Source organism: Urocampus carinirostris, chromosome 6 (genome assembly GCF_059441175.1).
Source record: "Urocampus carinirostris isolate Australia breed hairy pipefish chromosome 6, RoL_Ucar_1.0, whole genome shotgun sequence".
Lineage (NCBI taxonomy): Eukaryota > Metazoa > Chordata > Actinopteri > Syngnathiformes > Syngnathidae > Urocampus > Urocampus carinirostris.
The window spans coordinates 28,042,149-28,059,370 of NC_142354.1; the positions used below are offsets into that span (position 1 = coordinate 28,042,149).

Sequence of the window (17,222 nt, forward strand, 5' to 3'; positions counted from 1 at the left end):
ACCCGTAAGAACCCTGGACTGGCTAAACTTTAGCCCAGCCCCTTCTCTCCCTTTGCGTTAATGACATTTCGGTCTGAGTTGTACACGTATGAGAAACAGCTAAAAAAAAACAGCATTACGTATGCACAAATCTTTAAATTCCAAGTCCTTCTAAAAGCCAGAATGTCAACAAAATGCTCTGTACTGACAGAAGCACCGCAGTTGGGGCCAGAAGGCAGAGGAAGATGCTTTCTATCTCCAACAAAGTTGACATTTTCAACCCGCCAAACTTGATCTGGGGCCAAATGCGGCTCTCTTGCGCTCCCAAGAGGCTTCCTGGCAGCTTTTGAGAAATGTTTGATGATGAAAAAGAACTGTTGCAGAGCAAACAGGACACATTCTTAATGTTTTAGAATGAATATAGATAGATATAGTATGTGTTTCCTTCCTGTATCAAACTATTGATGTAATATGCAATATTTCCAAAACTGAAACATTGCAAAAAATCTTTTTTACATGACAAAAATTGGAATAAATCCGGATTTAAGATCGCAAAGAGGGTGAAAGAGGGAATGCGACACCCGGAAAAACGAGGGATTACTGTAGTGCTAAAGAAGGAAGGAGAAGACTGATTCAAAGAGTCAAATTGGTGACTAAAAGCCACATGTTTCAGACAGTATTAGCAACATATGTACCTGTGGTGCTGTTTGTGCTTTCTTTTAAACAAATCGTAGTGAAGCAGCATGACCGTAGATTTAATTCATTGAGGACAGGGGTAAGCAAACTTTGTCGCGGGCCACACTAGGACAAAAAATAATAATTGATTTGGTCGTCAAAAACAATAGCTGTGCTATATGAGGAAAAAAGACTTAACACATTTTTCTCATAAACATTCATAAATAAACATACCTCCATATACGAGCACCTTTTACCACAAGTATTTCGATACAAAAAATTTTTTGGGGACAAAAATATTGCACCACACATGACGGAGAATTCAGGTTACGAGCATTCTCAGAAGCCACCACTGGAGACCGCTCACCTGCCTTACGCATTTTTGTAACATTTTGAATGGGATTCAGAGACAAATCTCCTTGGATAAGTCCTTTTCAAAAGACATTTAGAAAGTAAAAAAAAAAAGCGTTGAGAGTACAGTTAAAAGGGCAAAAGAAAGTGATGAATAACAACTGAAACTGGCATAACAATAAAAAATTGTGCTGTTAAAAATGTTTGTGTGTACGTTCATTGAAAATTAGAGTAACTTTTATTTAAAGCATCAACCACCTCATCTCCATCACTCCTCTGGCACCCCTCTCGTCACCCCTGCACCATGCACGTACCTCCCTTGCGGTGACTACTAAACTTACATTTATTAATCTTATCACTAGTTTGTATGTTACATTACAATTTGAATGTGTTTACAGTGATCAGGGAGTTGTGTTATATAGCCCTTTAACTTGATGCTTTTGGGAGGTCGGGAACAAACCAATTTGTTTTTAATCATTTCATATTAAGGAAATTGGTAATTACAGCTAAGAGCATTATCCTGGAACAAAATAAGCTTGTAAGAGATACCACTGTATGTACATACATACATGTTATATTTGATTTGATATTTGTTTATTAAGAGATCATTTCATCTGATTAGGTTATATACATTCAGAATTGAAGCAAATTATTATATTATGTCCCTTTTTACCATGCATAAAAAACCTTGGAATGCATTAGAGAGACCCTGATATTTAAAAACTAGATGTCACTATATTGTACAGTGCGAGCAAAAATGAGTGTTCAAAGCACAAGGAGTATTTCAAACTATGGAGTCTTTAAGTGACCAAATTCCACCATTTTTTACACGTTGTTCCTTTAAGCCGAGCTCAGAAGTGTTTTTTGTTGTCGTTTTCTATTTGCATTTTATTCAATTCATAGCTTCATATATATATAATAATTACAAGAGAAAAAAATCAACTCCAACGAACACTAGCAATTGTAATGATCATCATTATTAATATTTTTATCATTATTACTATTGTTATTCTAAGAACAACAGAAGCAAGTGATGACATTTTGGACTGACGCCGACATAGATTGTAAATCGATGCTTTTTTTTTTTACTTCCGAGGTGGCAACACATGCTGGTGGGATAGTGGGAGTGATTTATCCACACCCACAACAGCACCTGCTGTTTCACCGCATGGCGCGCATTCATTCTGATTCTCAATATTCATTCAGGATTTTCAAGAATGTCATCGGTGACCAGGCACACATGCGCAGAAAGAAAAAAAACTTTCGAGACTCCCAGACTGTGAAAGAAAAAAGTTCTCACATGACATACGGCTCCGGAAAAGCAGACGCTCAGAAGAGATCGGGATGGGGAGTGGGGAGCAACTGTTTCAATCTGATAATGGCTTCCACGAGGGGGTTGTGTTTACATAGTTGCATGGCTTGGCCCTTTTACATTTCTTCAAACAAAGATGGCCAAATCTCTAGAGAGGCCACACTTGATTTTAATTTATTTAATCTTTTTTACTAAAAAAAGGGCAGAGGTTTCTTATTAGTTTAGGTCTCAACTGACCGAGCACTGTGCCTAATCGGTTTTAGATAGGGCATTTTTATATATTTTTGGGTAATAATCTGCAGTATGTTCAATAAAAGAGGCATTGTTCATTGTATCCATTTTTCGTATCTTATGCGACATAATGAAAACAACTTCATGCTGAATTTAACATAACATGGGATTAATTATCAGATATTTCGACTAATCATTTCAATAGTCAGTTACTAGTCGACTTTTAAATTTGTTTTTAGTTGCAGTCCTACTCTAGAGCGGCTGTAAACTCCAAATGTGATATTCAAAATAACTAACCAGGAGATCTGTTTTTGTTCATCTTTAGAGGTGTCAAGGTAGCCAATTTGACAATTTTTGTCGAGTAAAAATGACATTACCCTTGCTCAAAGTTTAAGTAAAGACCAAGAAGGACTACGTTTTTCCTCGCAGAGGAATGATTTATTGTTATTTGGGACCAAAGTAACTGCGATGTCATATTTAGTTGACAGTAGGTGGCAAACAACTACCAACTATAAGTCACTCCGGATTAGAAGTCGCACCAGCCAAAAAAGGCATAATAAAGAAGGAAAAAACATGTATAAGTCGCACTCGGCCCTTCTTCCCCGATCGCTCAGTTTAGAAGGCCGGCCAGCTCTAGGAAGAGTCCTGGTGGTTCCAAATGTCTTCCATTTAAGAATAATGGAGGCCACTGTGCTCATTGGGACCTTCAAAGCAGCAGAATTTTTTCTGTATCCTTCCCCAGATTTGTGCCTCAAGACAATCCTGCCTCGCAGGTCTACAGACAGTTCTTTTGACTTCATGCTTGGTGTTTGTGCTCTGACATGTACACTCAACTGTGGTACCTTATATAGACAGGTGTGTGCCTTTCCAAATCATGTCCAATCAACTGAATTTACAGCAGGTGGACTCCAATCAAGCTGTAGAAAGATCTCAAGGATGATCAGTGGAAAAAAGATGCACCTGAGCTCAATTTTGAGCTTCATGGGAAAGGCTGTGAATACTTATGTAAATGTGATTTCTTAGTTTTCTATTTTTAATAAATTCAAAACAAGTAAAAAAAAACTTTTTCACATTGTCATAATGGGGTATTTTGTGTAGAATTTTGAGATAAGAGATTGAATTAATACAATTTGGAATGAGGCTGTAACATAACAAAATGTGGAAAAAGTGAAGCGCTGTGAATACTTTCCGGATGCACTGTAGTCGCATTTTTAAGGGGAATTTAGTGGATAAAATCCAACACCAATTACATACCTATCATCTTAATTGGCAATTGATAAAAATAAAATAGAAAACACGGTATACTAACGTAGGGCATATCTTAGACGCGCTCGTCAGTAAGAGTTTTGCAAATAAATCTAACATAAAGAACATTCTCACCAAACTATGATCTTCACTCAAAAACACCAAATCTAATGAAATTTTAACCCTCTTTGTCACTTTTACCGGTGAACAACCCTGGAAGGTCCCGGAGGTACAGATGCGCAGGCTTCCTTCTTCCGTTTGACGTTTCGGTAAAGGTTGAAATTATCAACACAGGCCTATAACGCCCTCTTGCGGTTTAGTGTAACCATAACATGTGAAGTGATAAACGGTACTGGTAATAAAAAAATTAACCTAAATGATGTAAAAATGTGTCAATGTGGTTTGGACATATGAAAAGAATGGATGAAGGCCATTTGACTAATTGTATTTAGAGCAGAGGTAGTGGGAAAAAGAATAAAAGGAAGATCTAAATATGGTTTGATGGATCTGGTGAAACATGCTGTGGATGTTAGGTCGGTTAATTTCATGGATGTAAGTGTGTGTGTTAGGGAGAGATGTTAATGGTGAAGAATATTTAAGAATAACTGATATCAACGCAGCTCGACCTGGGTAAACCTGGGGGACAAGGTCACACAGCACACCGATTTCGACGATGCATTAAACCAATTGAGACTTAGCCAGAATTATAGGTCGGGTTACTTGGAAAATAATTAAACCTGTTATTCTAATAAAGATTGAGTGTTAATTTTAGTTGTTTTTTTTATTTTTAAGAGGCCGCATGCCCTGGAGTGAATGAAAATAAGCAAAGGTAAAATATGCAGGAGACTACCGCTACTGCAGGTTTCACTTAAGAGAGATAACACGGAATTTTTCTTATGAAACTGCCAGGAAATTATCTTAATCATTTAACCCAATCAGCATCTTAGTTACACAGTTCAAAACCTATAAGTATCCTCTAATCTGTTTTTCTAATCTTGTGTCCCAAGTCAGAATGTTTAATTGACTTTGCTTATTTAAGACCAGTCCAGTGGAACCAGTTGGTGGAGGTCATGGTTTGATTTTCCAAGGCAACAAGATACAAAGAGAGGACAACCAGAAAGGCCTTTTGTGTCTGCAAAACAGCAGCTGGCTAAACAAATTCTTCAAGTAATCTTGAGTCGTTTGGGCAAGTTTACAACTAGACCCCGGGTGCCTGTGTGTAGCTAGAAGGACTTTCCATCTATATTCTGGTCACTGCATCAGTAAAATGTAATATAATGTAAGCATTAAACTAAAACAATGCAAAGTGAAACGCTCCAAGTGCTGCCTGAAGGGTCAAAGTGAGAGTAACGATTGGGATATTGAGTCGATTCAAGTCATTTTTCATGTCTCATAAAAAAAAAATGGATTCACATTATTAGAGCGACTTACATTTTTTCCTATTGCAATAGGAAAAAAAATCTTCCAGGATTCTCTGCTTTACATTGCCCTAGGCTAATCTTTTCACACTTTACTTAGTATACATACATATACATACATATATATACATATATATACATATATATACATATATATACATATATATACACATACATATACCGTATTTTCAGCACTATAGGGCGCAATGGGTTATAGGGCGCACCCCCAAAAAATAGTTTTTGGTCCTATATCGTCCATAGTTAGGCGCACCGGATTATAAGGCGCTACAATGGGAAAGTCGACAAAACAGTCAGATGATTCAGTCAAACTGATTACCCCCTTAACATTCCCAAAGCTTGCAAAGAAGCAAATACGTATCGTAGACACGTGCGGATGCGGTGTCCGTACGATGTCACTTAAATGCGTCAAAATGTGTCAAATATCATTCGGAAGGTTGAAGTCTTGGGATTCAAGAAATGCCAAACATTTCTATGTTTCCATTTTCTTTTTCGCTCACAATTTTACTGTGCATATGACAATAAACACTTGGAGTTGAGTTTAATTCACTCAACTCATCACAGCAACATCAAGATCGTTCTAAAACAAGATACCGGGAAAATATAAAGCCGCATAGCTCACCTAAGTTCTCACGTTCAATAATGATACGCAATCATGGTCTTCTTACAACCGTGAGTGAAGTAAATCCAGGAGAGTAGAATATTTACAAATACAGACTAATGAAACATGTTTCTTTATGGCGTACTTTAGCAAGCTTGCTACGCCATTGCTAAACTCGGCCGATTGAAAGGTTTGTTTTGGCCATCTAGCCAATCCGAGGCTCTGAATAACTTCAGCCAATAGCGATCAATTTAACGGATGATTGACACATCTTTTTCAGCCAATTGAAGGGTTTGTTTTGGCCCTCTAGCCAATCCGAGGCTCCGAATAACTTCAGCCAATAGCGATCGATTTAACGGATGATTGACACATTGGTTAGCCAATGAAATGCCGGTATATAAATCCCAGCATACACCGCGGACTACTCCACGTTCAGGGTAAAATCGAGTCGGCGGCTGTTGAGTAAGTTGCGAGACCTTGCGAATTTAATATTGAGCCATATACTGTATAAGGCGCACTGTGTTATAAGGCGCATGGTCAGCTTTTGAAAAAAATTAAGACTTTTAGGTGCGCCTTATAGTGCGGAAAATACGGTACATATACATACACACATATATATACACACACACACATATATACACATACACACACATATATACATATATATATACACATATATACATATATATATATATATATATATATATATATATATATATATATATATATACACACACACACACACACACACACACACATATATATACACACACACACACACACACACACATATATATACACACACATATATATACACACACACACACACACACACACACACACACACACACACATATATACACACACATATATACACACACACACACATATATACACACACACACATATATACACACACACACACACACACACACACACACACAATGGATCTGTTTACTTGTGTGCAATACTGCACATACAAGAATTCCCTCATCCATGATATTTTCATGCCGCAACATACAGTGGACGTGTCTGGCTCCATGGGAAAAATGGTATACAGACACTCCCCTACTTGCGACCATTCGATTTACGTTGAACGGTAGTTACGATCATTTTTTTCGGGATGTCAAAAAATATCCGGATATTGCTGTAAGTTAGATTTTGAATTGTACGAGTACAGGACATTACTGTAGTGCGTCTTTTCGCCGCTACCTGCGTGTGTCGCTGCGAGAGCTCACCCAGCATCCACCCCGAAGAAAAAAAAATCTGCTTTCTCTTCAGAGTTCGGGTGGAAACATCCTATACTGTCTATACTAGATCTATGCTATTTCCAGCGTGTTAAGAACTTTGACATTTTTATTGTTTAATATTTTGTGAATCCATTCAATATAGTTGGTGTAAAGTGTAAAGAAGAGGCGAGCAGTTTCTTTTGAAATGAAAGTGGAAGAAGAAAGCTTTACGCGGATTGAGAAAATGCTTATATCACTTTTTTTCGGCTCCTCTTTAACACGGAGGAGGACCTCTTGAAGCTTATCTTCCAAAAGTATGTTACACTTAACTTTATTTATCTTTATCTTTATGAAATGTTTATTTTTTAGAACAAAAAAATACAGGTTACTTATACAAGCCTTAAATATACTTATATAAACCTTAAACATAAAAAATATAGTACTGAAGCAACTTGCGAACAAATTCAACTTACGAATGATCGTCGGCAAGTAGGGCAGCGTCTGTACTACATATAAATGGTGGATGCAACAGGTATGTCCGTCCATATGTAGTGTAAGTCCAAGCTTTTAATAAGACAGCACAGTACACCTTGTAAAAAGACGGAATGCAGCAATGCATGCTACTTTTGGGCTTTGTTATATAGTAATTGTTTTATAAAAGACCATTGCTAATTTGATTTTAAAAATAACATTGACATTATACTTTCAGTTGTTACCATTCTGACTGTTTTGTCAAGACCAGAATTAGTTGATTAGACTTTTATGTTTAACCCTAAAAAATGTTTTAGGAAGCAGAATTCTGACTGGTCAAACATTTCGAATGGCGCTGGTGTATAGCTCCATGAACTTCCAATACACTCTTGTCCCTGTATGAGTAACATTTAATATAATATAAGCATTATATTACAAACAATGAAAAGTGAATCCCTCCCCCAAAACTATGATATCTTGGGCTGCCTCGAGCCTCAAAGTGAGAATGCAATAATTATACCTTACTTAAGTGTCATAGAAACAAACTGATGCAAGTCTTTGTGACAGTGACAGTGAATTTTATTCGAAAAACATTGACGTTAGCGCTTCTGATTAGAGATAAGTTCTTGGGCACGGACCTTGTCTCTCTCGCAAATCTTTTTTTTTATTATCCACTCGTCATGTGTTCAATATTTCTTTTTGTTTTTGGAGGATCTGCACAATATGCACGCTACCCTGACGCCTTCCGAAGGGTGATTTTTGCCGTCTCCGAGAAGCCATTTTTTTGTCGAAAGCAGCAAATATGTTTTGAGGTAGCCAGGGTAGCATGCATGCAGTGCACCTCGGTGCCAGGCTTTTTGTTGTCAGAGAAGGCCAAAGTCATCTTTTTTCACTACAAATAAAATTTAAAAATTTGGGTTTTTGTCGGGCTCGGACGCTCAAATCAAGTTAATCTGTCATGCTCGGGCTGGTTTGGGCTTTCATATTGTCGGGCCAGGCAGGATTTTTAAGGTCTGATCTTACCTCTACAGCTGATTGTTTTGTTAATGACTTAAATTAGTTGATTTGACTTTTTTAGGGAGCACAACTCTAACCTGGCAGACATTTCACAAAGTATTTTCCTTTTTTTTTGTTTTTTTTAATCACTTTTCCAAATGCGCTGAAAAGATGAATGTGTGCATACTGTGGGCAGCGAAGTGGTAAGAGTTCAAGCTACCTATGACCTTTTGCCTTCAGGTCAGCACTTTGGAATGTGGAGCCTGTGAGACACTTTAATGACTAGGACATATCACAAACTCAACATCAAATTTACATTGTTTTGATCATATCTCTTCACATTTGGTAAAGGTCAATAACGCATGCTAGAGGAACTATAAAGTACCACTTTTTTCTACTTCACTGTTCAGGTTTTCTGTAAAAAAGGAGGATGTCGCAAACCCATCACTTCTCTGCACTTCTTTATCTTTATGAGTCACCTTTGCACATTGACTTGTTTCTCTTGAATGCGTCATCAAAACTGTGTTTTTTAAACTACAAGATGACAGAACACTAGCACTGGGAAACGTGATGCAAATGCCACAATGTAAAGCCAGAGCTAAGATCAGACCTTTAGACCTTAGTAGCCAGTGCTGTAAACAAATATACAACTGTACACCAGATGAGCCTGTGGGCACTAAGAACTAAAGGTTGAGCGATGTGAATTTTTCAAGGCATATACAGATACAGATTATTAGTATTAAGAGGAGACCAATAACCGATATTTGGAGCCGATGTTCATTTGCTGTGTAACCCTAAAATTGACATACGAAATTTCAAATGCTGCAAAAAGAAGCAAAGAACTTTGGTTAGAATTTTAAATAAAACTTTAACAGCTCTCTGAAACTTTTTACTGTAAATAAACTGCAATTTCAACAAAACTAACTTGGCTAATTAACAGTGCAGGAAACCAAATTAGGCTTAGCTGGAACTTGTATAAAAGGTACATACATATAAACTTAAAGAGCTCTCTGAAACTTTTTACGGTAAATTCAAATTTCAACACAACTAACATGACTGATCATTCACTTAATCCAAAAACTAACAGAAGAGGGAATAAAATTAGGCTTAGCAGCAATTGCATAAAAGGAACATACAATTTTAAATACCTCCCTGTGTTTTTTTTTACAATAGATAAATAAAAAATGTCAATAAACCCAAAATGACTTAAATTAACTTAAATCCTCAATGTGTAATATTTGACCATTAGCACTGTGTTGTCTGGTGCGAGCGAGGGCCAGTGCCACAGTGCTCATCTTATTGGTATCCTGCCAGACAAACATGGCAGCAACCTGTGCGGATTGCACTGTGTAAAAAGAAACACAATACTTATCGTGTCTGAAGGTGCAGCGGGATGAGTAGCGTCAAAGATAGAAAAAGGGAGGGAGAGAGAGGCTCGGCTGCATCAGAGCTTGAATAACCCAGTTTTAAATATATTTAACCAGCCTGTCTAATAAATAAAAATGCAGATACCGATATCTGTCAAATTCCCAAATGTCAGTGCCGATAATCAGCCCGCTCGATAATCGGTCAACCTCGACTAAGAACCCCAGGGATGCCATGTGTAGTCCAAAGGTTTTGTTTAAAAAAACAAAACGAAACACTGACCAGTGATGGGACTCATACATGGCAAGCTCAACGGTTTAAGTCTATTTTATATACTTATTTTGCTTAACTAATCCAATCGCATTGTGATATGAATGACATTTTAATTCACCTTACGATTTTTCACCTACCTTATATGAAATCAAATCAAAATGTATTTATTAGCACTTTTCAGAAACCGAAATGCATTTCAATTGCCATAAAACAAACATTCAATGTACCACAAGAAAATAAAAACCTAAAAAATAAAAAATATTATTGACAACGGTTCAAAAAGGGCAGATAAAAATGTTGCTGCACATAAAAATATAATTTATTGCACTTTCTTCGTTTTTGTTTTGTGTAATAAGTCTAAATGAAATATGATATTTGGATATGGTGGTAGGAAAAGAATCTTACATATTTGCAGGTGTATAGCATACATTTGTACATCATTTTGTCTGTTGTTAATTTATTTGTTACTTTTTTTAATTAATGCATTTCATAAAATATTATGTTGTGTTGTGCACTATTTTGTTCCATCAGTCCAAAACATCAATATTTGAATATAGGAAGAAATTAAAAATCTGTTTAAAAAAAATCAGAATCATTGATTAATCTAAAGAATAATCTACCAATATTATTAAAATAATCGTTGGTTGCAGCCCTACATTATTTGATACATTTGATGATTTAGAGATGTGTAATTCACCTTACCCCTCAAATTAGTGTCTAATAAGTTACAGAACGTTTTTAAACTCTTACACCAGGGGTCCGGAACCTCTCTGACCCAAAGTGCCATAATAGCAAAATATTCTGATTTTCTTTTTTTTTTTTTTGAGCGAGAGATGACATTTATTTCAAGATGAAATTCAGCAAAACTGCCAACCCTGCTCTCCAAAGATCATTTTTCGGCAAATTTAATTTCTCTGTGTGACGTTAGATGATTTGATAAAACCTATGAAATACAAATAATGCCTGACTTTGTGTCCAATATCAACAAATATGCCAATATAAACTTGTTTCCCTCACAAAATTTCTTAGGATCACTGGGTATCATTTTGATTTTTTTTTTTTTTTTGAGTTAATGGTTTCAAAACATGGTGCAAGCAGAGTTCTTAATTAAAAACGTCACAAAAAACTGCAAACAAAATGATTATGTATGAATTTCCCTTCAGCGCAGTGTGCATTGATCCCTCCACCCCTACTACCTAATCAAATTATTCTGTGTGCCTGATTAGCATTTTGGGGGAAATTACTGTTTGTTCTGTGGATTTTTATCATAAAGTGTGTTAACAGGACATACATTATTTAATGAGCATCCTTATAAAGGACTTTTTAGCGATACACAGCCAAAAACAGGGTCTCCCTTTGTGTGAAACGTTAACCGTAAACTCTAGGTAAGACTGTGCCCTCTATATATTGCATGGAACAGCTTCAGCTATGACCGCACCAAACTTAATTTTGAGCTTATCAACATTAATCTTAATCTAACATATAGTTAACTTAAATCTAAACGGCTGCTAATTTGACTTTTGCACTAGTGGCAGTTTTTTTATAGCTTGCCACTCCTTGCACATTTGATCTCTGCACTATTGTTACTTACAGTGTTATTACTTACAGTGTTATTGTTTACAATATAATGGTACTGTGTACCTGACTTGTTAACCTGACTGCCCATCTTGCACATCTGGTTAGCGTCTCTTCTTGCACTATCGGCACTATGGTAAATAACACAATACAGCTTTATTTATATCTGTACACTGAAGGACACTGAGGGAAACTGTGGGAGTCAGATCCATCGACATTTCGTTCTGTATACACGTGTACTAGAATGACAATAAAGTAGATCTGAATCTGAATCTGAATCTGAATTGGAATGCTGCAGGATTTTATCTCCCAACCATATGTACTGACGAGGACATCCATTGGTTCCAGACACCTGTCCTACACTATACTTTTAATACACAAGGGGCAACAAGGCCAAATTTCTTGTTTGACATCTTAAATGGAAGGCAATAATAACAAAAATTAAAAAAACAAAAAAACAATGTGTGAAAATTCCATCACTGTACAACAAATACATATGCATTGGTATCAAAAAGGTCTCACCAGATGCTCCAAATTCGACGTGTGCATTCTCAATTTGCAAGATTTGTATCTCAAAACAAACATTCTGAGGATGCTTTAGTATTGAAAAATCTTGCAACGTTATAACTTGTTGCAGACATTCCCAGGGCCTCGGTAACTTGAGATACATGTGAAATGCAAAGCTAAGATTTAAGCTCGATTAACATGTGGCATTCTTCTTAAGGTAGATGGTTTAAGTGAAATCCAGAAAAACGTATGAAATATTGCAGATTGCAACAAAAGCAAACTAAAAGAAAAATGTGATGCTTGGTTCTTACCTTTCAAGCTAGTTAGCATCCCGAGCTAGCTTACTCCATCCAATCTTTTCTCCATCGATGAGCCTTGACACTTTTAAGCGGACTATCCTCCCTTAGAATAATGCATGAAGTAAGATAAATATAAAATAGTATGCTCTAAAAGGTGTATCGTGGTTCCAAAAGTAAAAAGTAAATTGCGTTTGATCGAGTTATTAGTTTTCCTCTCAAATCTAAACTTTTTCTTGGGGGACTTATGTATCAGAAGTTACTTGTGATGGATTCAAAGTCTCTCGTAAAAAGGAGTGCTCGTACAGAACTAGCGTTACAGTTATCATCACATTTTTTTCTGTTGTTTTTCATTTTGATTGAATAACGATCAAACTACAATTTAACATTAAGAAAGTATAATTTGTGAAAACAGTAATAATAACTAAAGTATAATGTATAACAACAATTACACTTTACCAGTTAAAGTGGTGCAATGTGTTAAAAATAGTTAAAAGGCAGATAAATCTTTCCTATATAAGTTGCTCTTTCGTTAGATAACTAATCAAACAGGTAATCTGGAAGTTAAATGAATTGCTATTGACTCAAACCTAATGAAGAGTTATAAAATTTACGACTTCCAAAACGCCGCATAAAACTTTCCTATTAGTGCTGCGTGGATAGTGGATGGGAGAGGTTCGTGTTGGTAAGTCTGTAAATTGATGTCATTTGGATTAAGATTTGAGCGATGTTGAATAAACGACAGCATTCTATTTTTAAATATACAAATGCGTAAAAAACACGAATGTTCTTCTATTTCAGTGTAATGACAGCATTTAACCAGTAGAGAGCAGTTAGGTTTAACTTTTGCAGCGATGAGGTGATCTCCATATTCCTCACTCAAGACTGGCCAGCAAACGTTAAACATCTTCCTTTCTATCAACTGCACACAATTCATTCATTGAACATTTTAATTTTGTAAAGTTGTCAATAAGCGTTTCCGATTGTGTTTAGTTGCGTTAAAACGGCGGCCCCAACTATTCCCTACGGTATCTCCAATTACTGTCTTTAAAGGGAGTAGAGATAGAGAGCAGATGATCCCTAGTCCCCTTGTCCTTTGCTGGTTTTCTGAAAATGATTCATTTTTCTAAAATTCCATTTTGTAGTGTAACACATACTACACATACGTAATAATAATTTCAATGTGGTATACACAGCAAAATCAATCATCTTTTCAATATTATTTAGGAAGACAACTTGAGATTTCAATATTTCAACCCAGAAGTTGCTCTTGGTACATCAACAATTTTTCCAGGTTGTATTATTGTTGGTTTTTATGGCAATAAATCATCACACACTTAGTTTACCATTTTAACTTTATTTACTTGGTCGTAATTCTTCATTGCAGAATTGTTATTTTTCAAATTGTGGAAGTTACTTTACATCATGGGCAGCACGGCGGCGCAGTGGTTGGCGCGTGTGCGGCACAGTTCTGAGGTTGTGGGAACCTCCTGCGTGGGTTCAAATTCAGCTACTGGCCTTACTGTGCGGAGTTTGTATGTTCTCCCCGTGCTTGCGTGGGTATCCTCCGGGCAATCCGGTTTCCTCCCACATTCCAAAGACATGCATTTCCGGTGAATTGGCCGGTCCAAATTGTCCCTAGGTGTGACTGAGCGAGTGAGTTGTCTGTCCCCGTGTGCCCTGCGATTGGCTGGCAACCAGTTCAGGGTGTCCCCTGCCCACTGCCCGGAGATGGTTGGGATGGGATCCAGCCCCCCCCGACCCTAATAAGGATAAGCGGTACAGCTGATGAGATGAGAGATCAGACTTTACATCATGGTGTCAAAGACGAATGGACAGAGGTCCAAAAAAAAATACAAATGGCTACACTCCGATGGCCGGACTGATTAAATTTTGAACATCTTTTAAATTATGCATAAGTCCAGTGAACCTATTCTAACCTATATTTTCAAATATCATCAATCAAATTAAGCAATATTTTCTTATGGCTTTGCCAATAATCTTCAATTGTCAGCATGCAAAAAACAAACCTTTATTTTGTATGAAAATATGAGATAAAAACAGGTATTATTCAGGCACCATCAGTAGCCTTTTGTTTCTATTTTAGCAAAAGTGGGCTGAATTGACTTCAAATTAAAAACATATAAGCAATTTTCTGTCATTCACCCAACTAAAATATTTTCTAAAAATATAATTTTATTGAAATACAATCAAGTGCAAACGTTTGTTGATAAAAACAACAACACTTTCTTCAAGAAGAAGTAACTTACAGTAAAAAGAAAATACACAAGCATTCCTGGTGTATAATACAAAAATGAATCAAGATCATTTCAGAGGCCGTAAAAAATCTTCTTGCGGGCCAAATGTGGCCCGTGGGCCTTGACTTTGACCTGCGTACTTCACAGCAGTGGTCTGGAACTACCGGGCCGTGGACCAGTACTAGCCTGGTAATGGGAAACATAAAAAGAAAAACAAGTTGCCTTTTGTCTTTATTCTACCTTATTTATTTGTGTCTGCACACCTTTTTACACCCCAAATTAATGGTGCATTATGCCGAGGTGTAGCACCGTCATTGAGCCAGATTGCTGACCTCACTTGGTCAGCATTGGATGCATCGGGAATCGAACCTGGATCTTAGTGGTGATCGCCACATCTTGACTACGAGACAACTTAGATTGTTGGTGACAAAGGAAACGGCGTTAGATGTTATCTTGTCATCACACTATTTTTATTCGCGGTGCCACGTTGTACACTGTTGTAATGGAAGATTATGGGAAAGAGTTAGGCCAAAACAACATTGTGCAACGTGGTACTGTGAGTAAAAATACAGGGTGTTCCAAAATTCTTGGGCACATTTTTAGTCCCCATATTTCGTTAACTATGAATTGTAGTAAGATAAAAGTTGTGCCATTTTATAAAGCTACATCAGGGTTAGGGTTAGGGTTAGGCTGTTGTTTTTGTTAAATTTATATTCAGACCAATAATCGCATTCAATCAAGCTGTAAAAGGCTTTTTTATGCTTAAGTTTGCATAAACTGGATCATGGACTGTTGTTCAAAGTAGGTTTAGCAGAAAATTCGGATAGCAGCCACCGATGAGGAAATCCATAGTGAGATGGCATGATAAATTCATAGCGGATTTCACACCATGCCATTTCTTTTTGTAGGGATTTGAGAGAGGATTGGTTTATGTGCCCTTTATTCCATGAGACGTAGATGAGCTGAAGGCACAAATAACAAAAGTGTGGCAACCTTTGACAATACAATGCTGGGGCGCGTTCAATGCCGGAGTGACTAATCGGGAAGAACGGAAGATTTCCCAAGGGCCGGCTCATGTCACGGTCGACTTTGGGTTTGCTGGATGAGAAAATTAATTTCAAGATGTATCTGTCACTTGCACTATCCAACCTTACTCGTCCATTCTTTCTCGAGTCAGCTATTTGGCCACATTCAACGCAACTGATGAGGTGAGTTTTACCATCTGGGGTAATTTCCCGCTCACAAATTTTAAATGAGTTCAGCCTACCACCACTATTCTTTTCTGTGGCGGTAAAATGAATACAGAACATTGGAGTGATATGAGTCAGGTACGTTGGAGGGCAGAAAGGTGGTAGGTGGCGTGGAGCCGAAAAAGCCAGGAAAAGAAAAAGAAACGTGTTATAAGGACTGTTATCATTCTTTTCATTTATCTTGCACGTCATTTGTGTGCCCCCAGTTGTGTGTTGGGCTACGTGTTTGCAGAATTTAGTAGTTAACAGCCTTTAGCTGGTAGATCCTCACACTCAAAAAAGCTCGTAGTGATGGGAATTCCGTCTCTTTTTTGAGAAGCAACTCTTTCGGCCCGGCTCACTTAAAAGAGCCCTCTGTTTTGGCTCTCAAAAGCCTCTTCAGATTGTTTATGTTGCTTTTATTCATATATATTTTTTTTCAAACATTATGCACAAAACTGCTTATTGGGGACAAATAAAGCCGATAAAGACAAAAATGAAAAAAAAAGGCTCAAAGAGTCAAAATAATACATGGAAGATGAGAAAAAAGGATGGAAAAAGCAAAAAACAATAACAAAAAGATGGAATGGACTAGAAAAAAAGAAGACAAAAGCTTGGGAAAAAGACACTGAACTGAAGTGAACTGATCTGCATTTATATAGCGCTTTTCAAATCAAGACTTCCCAAAGCGCCTCACAGTGTGCTTCACATTTCCCAATAGGGGCCATGCAGCCATGTAAGACACTAACCTGCATATTGGGAGTATTAGGGGTTCAGTGTCTTACCCAAGGACACTTCGACATGTAACACGGAGGAGCCGGGATTCGAACTGTGATCTCTTGATCCCAAGAAGAGCGTTCTACGACACAAAAGAAGAAAAAAAATCCAGTCTTCTCACAATATAAGCTCCTTACAGATGCCTACCATGTCATTGGGCTGGCATATAAATTCCTGTTGACCCTTTCCCGTACTCAGGTTGCATGTGAGCGGAGCTTCTCTGCTTTAAAATGTGTGAAAATGAGGCTAAGAAGCTCACTTTGTCAGGAACGTTTGGAGGCCTTCATGCTGATGTACACTGAAAAGGAAATTGTCTATAGACGACATTGTCACTAAGCAAGTTGCAGGGACTGGTGCTTTGCTTAGGAGGATTTCGATGTTTTAAGTAGCCTACTTAAAATGTGTGGAGTGAAGCC

At 37.2% G+C, this 17,222-nt stretch overlaps 1 protein-coding gene across 2 annotated transcripts in view; it reads right to left on the bottom strand.

The window, feature by feature from the left end:
• The window catches only part of inavab (innate immunity activator b), a 42,379-nt gene extending 29,649 nt beyond the window's left edge, over positions 1–12,730 (bottom strand). For both annotated transcript variants that reach the window (XM_088338580.1, XM_088338579.1), the window contains exon 1: positions 12,558–12,730. The gene's annotated coding sequence lies outside the window, so the exon portion shown is untranslated. The remainder of the gene's footprint in view (positions 1–12,557) is intronic.
• Between the last annotated feature and the right edge of the window lie 4,492 nt (positions 12,731–17,222).